The sequence below is a fragment of the Mus caroli genome, chromosome 8, assembly GCF_900094665.2.
Source record: "Mus caroli chromosome 8, CAROLI_EIJ_v1.1, whole genome shotgun sequence".
Classification (NCBI taxonomy): domain Eukaryota; kingdom Metazoa; phylum Chordata; class Mammalia; order Rodentia; family Muridae; genus Mus; species Mus caroli.
The window spans coordinates 39,482,649-39,488,234 of NC_034577.1; the positions used below are offsets into that span (position 1 = coordinate 39,482,649).

At 40.7% G+C, this 5,586-nt stretch overlaps 1 pseudogene; it reads right to left on the reverse strand.

Moving 5' to 3' along the window:
- Positions 1–5,127: 5,127 nt before the first annotated feature.
- On the reverse strand, positions 5,128–5,245 carry LOC115031850 (annotated as a pseudogene).
- Between the last annotated feature and the right edge of the window lie 341 nt (positions 5,246–5,586).

Genomic DNA, 5,586 nt, shown 5'->3' on the forward strand with positions numbered 1-5,586 from the left:
ATGTTTCTGTATCTGTGCTTCTATGTGTTTCTATCTCTATCTCCCTCCATGTCTCTCTCCTCTATCTCTGTCTCTGTCTCTCTGTCTCTGTCTCTTTTCCCTCCCCCACCCTCTTGCTCTCAAGACAAGCATTATTCTCGTTCATTTCTAATGTCTAGTCCAAAGCCAATCATTTTACTCATAAGTGAGGAGAGGATACTGCAGAGACCCTTGCCACGCGTTTAAGCCCCTCCGCCCCAGAGATCCACCCAACCTGTCCCACTTTTTCTTCTGATGCTCCTAACAAGAAAACTTCACAATAGACCTCTCAGTACTCTGCCCCCCTCCTAGTGTTCACCCCAACTTTTAAGTTGCCACAGCCTCCCTCTTCCTGTTCAACCTACATAAGATGCCCTTACTGCTGCTATTACCTACAGGCTTTGAGATTCAAATCAACTCTTTCTCCTCTACCAAAAATTGATCCAATATTTTGTTTATGATATGGAAAGTATTCAAGGATCCCTTTCTAGACATTCACATTGAGATTTTTCAGAACTGCTTTAGCTTTCAGAACCTTGGCTTACCCTGGAATTGCCCTCGGTTATTTTATCAAGCATACCCTGGCTCTCAAAGGCAGGGAGTTTAAACATATTAGACAGTCAAATAAGATGCCAATGGGTTCACTTTGACAGGTCAGCGGCAGTCTGAGATGAAATTATTCAAAATATTTCTAGTAACAATATTATAACTTACTAGTATCGGTAGGCACAGCTATGGAGGAACTGACCCAGATCTGACCTTTGTCGCGTGTAAATGTGTTCCAGGGACAATGATGCCACATTGGACCCTCATGACTACATGACTGCTGTGATTACGATTTCTGAAATTAAAGATTTTTTTAAAATAGTATTTTAGTTTTAATTTATCTTTGTGTGCTTCATGTGCGTGTATACTTGTGCACCATTTGAGTGCCTAGTGCCCTAGGAGATCAGAAGAGGGTGTTGGAGGCCCTGAAATCAGAGTTGCAGACAGTTACGTAGTGCCACGTGGGTGCCGGGAATGGGGCACAGGCACTCTGGAAGAAGAGTCAGTGTTCTTATCCACTGGACGGAGCCATTGTAAAAGCCGTAATTTTCAACCTTTGAAATGTCTCATGCATTATAGAATGAACACTGGTCGTATCCATCCACCACTACGTCCCTCCAACTTGCTCTACTCCTTCCCATTCTGTGTCTTTACCATCAATAACTCCTGAGTCCAATAAATGCAGACCACATGCACATGGGCATGCACCCATCCTCAAGAGCATGAGCAACCCACTATCAGCCACTTCCCTGCAGGAGAGTGACTTTCCTCCATAGCCGTCAACTGCCAAGATCTTCTCAGATACAAGTGGGGCCTCAGGGGTTCCTAGCCTATCCTGGCTGGAATTTGTTGGTTTTGAGACAGCATCTTTCCATGTAACCAGCTGGCCTAGAACTTCCCATGTAGACCAGGCTGACCTTGAACTCAGACATTCCCCTGACTCTGCCTCCAGAGTGCTGGGACTAAAGCTGTGCATGACCACACCCAGCTCCTGCTTGAATTTTGACTTATAGGACAGAATTTCCTAAGTGTTTTCTACTCATGAGCCCTGTTCACCCAAGGAATTGTTATAAATCCTGGGTATCTAAATATTTAAGTAGGCATACAAATTCTTTAGTGATAATAAATCATGAACCCACTTATTTAAAAATAATCATTTGATATGTGTATGCTTTTACTATTTTTAAAGAATAAAGCATTTCTTCATACTAATCAGATGTATGTGCTTAATTATTTTTACATAACAATTTAAATGTTGGCTGGATATTTGATACCACAGGACATAGAGTCTCTTCAACATTTCTAAGCATTGAATGTTATTTGGGTTTTATAATATTCATGCTGACAAAATCGCTTCACATAAATATGTAGCATCAAATAAAACTATTTTAGTGGCCATTTCAGAAACTGATAGAAATTCTGTGCTGATCTCAAACAAAACTTCACTTAATGATTTAATGACCTTTTTATAAAACCCAATTCAGCAACTCAAATGGCAGTTATTAAAGTCAAGCATTCTAATACAATACGACCCAAGTATATCCAGATGCAGTCCTTACACTCTGAGGAGTGATGGTTATGAAGAGTAAAACTTTGTTTTCTATAATTAAACCATTATGTTCCTATAAACGTTGGGAAACTTTGCATACACAATAAAAGCAGTCAATTCATAGCCTGTGCTAGACTCAGATCTGGGACTAGATGTTTCAGATAGCAATTACTGGTGTAACATCATGTATGGTACAAAGTGTGTGTGTTGTATGTTCAGAACCAAGACTGCAGTCAGATCAATGGCACAATGGTTGACTCTACCAGGATCTCCTCATACCCGTGCCTTTGATTTTGAACTAATTTGTGGCTACTCAAGAAGTGTTTACCATCACCAAATATCTGCAACCCCCACATTCAGCCCTATCTGTGGTCCTGACCCACAGATGGAAAATCTGTACTTTACCAGCCAATGTCCAGAGTCTATAGATTTCGCTGTAGCCCCAGAGGGTATACCTCACAAGCCATGCATTGCCAGCCTTCCTTCTGATCCCTGCCGCTCTGGCAGATTTCCACACTGTTTCAATCCAAGCCATCTCTTTTGGAACGAGTAAAGTTTCATCTTTGCCAGAATAGGTCTTAGCCCTAAACCGAACGGGGCAGCTGTTTGCCAAACTCAGCGGTGATGTTTGATGCTAATGATCAACATGGAGCAAGGCCCTGGGAGCAAGTGATGGAATGGAACATGATGACGTTTGATTTTCCAGCAACAGTTATAACATATTTATAGCATCACTAACATAACATAGGCTCTATCTCACTGGCTCTGGCTCTGGCCTGAGGGGCATCAATAAAGCTTTTCTTCATTTATTGTTCTACATTTGTGGAAAGAATGTTAATGAAACATTTGTTTCATAAAAGGCCCTTGGTATAAAATAAGCTGGGCATCTTGAAGTTAAGGAGAGCTAAAGCATTGTTAAGATATATAGGAGGAAGCTTGAAAGAATATAAAAGGAATACATCATATCTTCTTCATTATTTTTCTGTTTGGAGATATAGTCTTATTGGGGAAATAGGGGTAGCCTCAAACAAGGGCTTCCTCCTTTAGCCTCACAGCTGCTAAGATTTCAGCCATGTGTCACCATCCTTCTCTTCTTCCTCTTCTTCTTCTTCTTCTTCTTCATTATTTATTTACATTTCAAATGTTATCCCCTTTCCCAGTTTCCCCTCCCAACCCCCCATCCCATCCTCCCTCCCCCTGCTTCTATGAGGGTGCTCCCCAACCCACTCACCCACTCCTTCCTCCCCGCCCTCAAATTCCCCTATACTGGGGCATCCAGCCTTCACAGGACCAAGGGCCTCCCCTCCCATTAGTGCCTCCATGTGTACTCTTTGGTTGGTGGTTTAGTCCCTGGGAGTTCTGGGGGGGAGGGGAGTCTGGTTGGTTGATATTGTTGTTCTTGCCACCATCTTTCTTAGTCAGCCATCCTTTATAAGTACCTACAACCTCAAAACATTACCTTTTAAGCTGAATAGCACATCAACACTGGTCAAATACCATTTTTAGGTTATTCTAACTTGAGATTTGGGGGAAAAAATGAGACTTACAATTAAAAGCAGAAAACTACAATGCTTATTCTGCAGCCTCAATTTTAAAGGAATTCCAATGCTCCTTGAATCCCTCCTAATTCTTAACTTCCCAGGTGAATCTCACATTGGACATTTGCAAGGTTCATACCACCAGTGGCAACATCTAGTAGGTGATATCAAAAATTAGGCACTTCATCCATGAATATGTCTGTGAATACACTTGACTATATCAATAGATGAATGAGGTTTATTATAAAATACTGGGCATATACATTAGTCATGACATCAAAACCACTGTCCATAACTTGTTGTGGATAGCCCTGGGACTAATTATATTTGATGTTAATTCTGTTCTCCTGTGAGTGGTTGTGAACAATGAGACAGCACTCAGGTGATTTCCTGTAAACCTGCTTCCCACCTTAATTTGTAAAATAAAGGAGAGCTGATGATTGGGTAGATAAAGGAAAGGTGGAGCAAAAGGTGAGAAGAAGGAGAAAATGAAAGAGGGAGAGGACACAGAGGAGGAGGAAGAAGAAGAAAAGTGGAGCAGAAGCACATGGCCTGGAGAAACTGCAAGTTCTAAGGGGTCTCACAGATGGGGAAGATGGTAGTGTAGGGGTAGATCTGCCCAATCTAGGCTCACAGCATGTATTCATATTTACTGTGTTGTGTTTTCCTTGCCGGGGCATATTTGGGTTGGAGATTTACCGCAACAATAACTTATTAATATCTACTGAAGCACTGATCCTAACAATTGCTAGGAAACAGACAACAATGATGCCCGTGTGTGGACACCACACTGTCACTGTTAATGTCTAGCTACTAATGTTCTAAGCTAGTAATATCCAACAGTTGTCTATGCAATTTCTGAGGGTAATATTGGCTAAGGAAGTTGTCCTTTGAAACCACCATGTTTTTGACACTATTTTAAGTGGCAGAATGTATGCTTAGATTCCACACATATTTTTGTGAAGTCACTTTCTCACAATTTCGTTCTCATTTGCTTCGTTACAATTCAGATATGCGTTACCATGGCTACTTTGGAATGACACTTACCTTCTACAACCCATGGACTTGCTGCAACCTTTGAGTATAGACCCAACCTCTTATTCTCTTTCTTTAGGACTGGTGCACCCAAAAGGAGTTGTTCCTGTAAACATCCTTTATTGAAATACCCATTGAGTATCTGGTGGACTCACAAGTCCTCCACACATACCCAGAAAACCTTCTACCATGGGGCATTCATGTTGAAAATATCTGGGGTTTTCTTGGTTTGTTTGTTTGTTTGTTTTCATCGAGAGTATTTGCTTCAAAAGCAAGATCATTTATAGAAGATATCAAGAAATGCTCTCATCTTCATTCATGCTGACTGGTAGAGGAACTTAAATATAAAACTTGAGTTGTAAAAAATCATAAATATTCATCTGTTTCAAACTTTTCTGTTGAGTTTTTGTTGTGGTTGTTGTGGTTGTTGTTGCACTCCCCAAAATATTACCATAAGTAAATGGCAATGCTTTAATCATCAATTTTTTTGTAAGGCCCAAGAGCCTTTTCTGTCCATGTCAAAGGAAATGCTAAGCAACAGTCACCTTTTATACAACACATCAGGGCCTTCTTAAATAAAATTATACAAAACACCGTGGCCTTCTTAAACTATACAACACACCATGGCCTTCTTTAAATAAATTAAAGTATGTTCATTAATCCCAAAAGGAACCATCAAGATCTTAATGGAACGCAGAAAAATAATAGTAAAAGAAGTTCCAAGTTAGATTTCATCACAGGGTTTAACAACATGGAAGTCTCAGGACTCTCTTAGGCAACTTTTAGTCATGATATTGTTTCTAATTTGAGGGCCACAGGGGATGGGCAGCAAAAAGGATTCCGAATGTCTCAGTTGCCACAGCCCTGGCTTCCCATCACAGCTGGATGACAAAGCAGCAT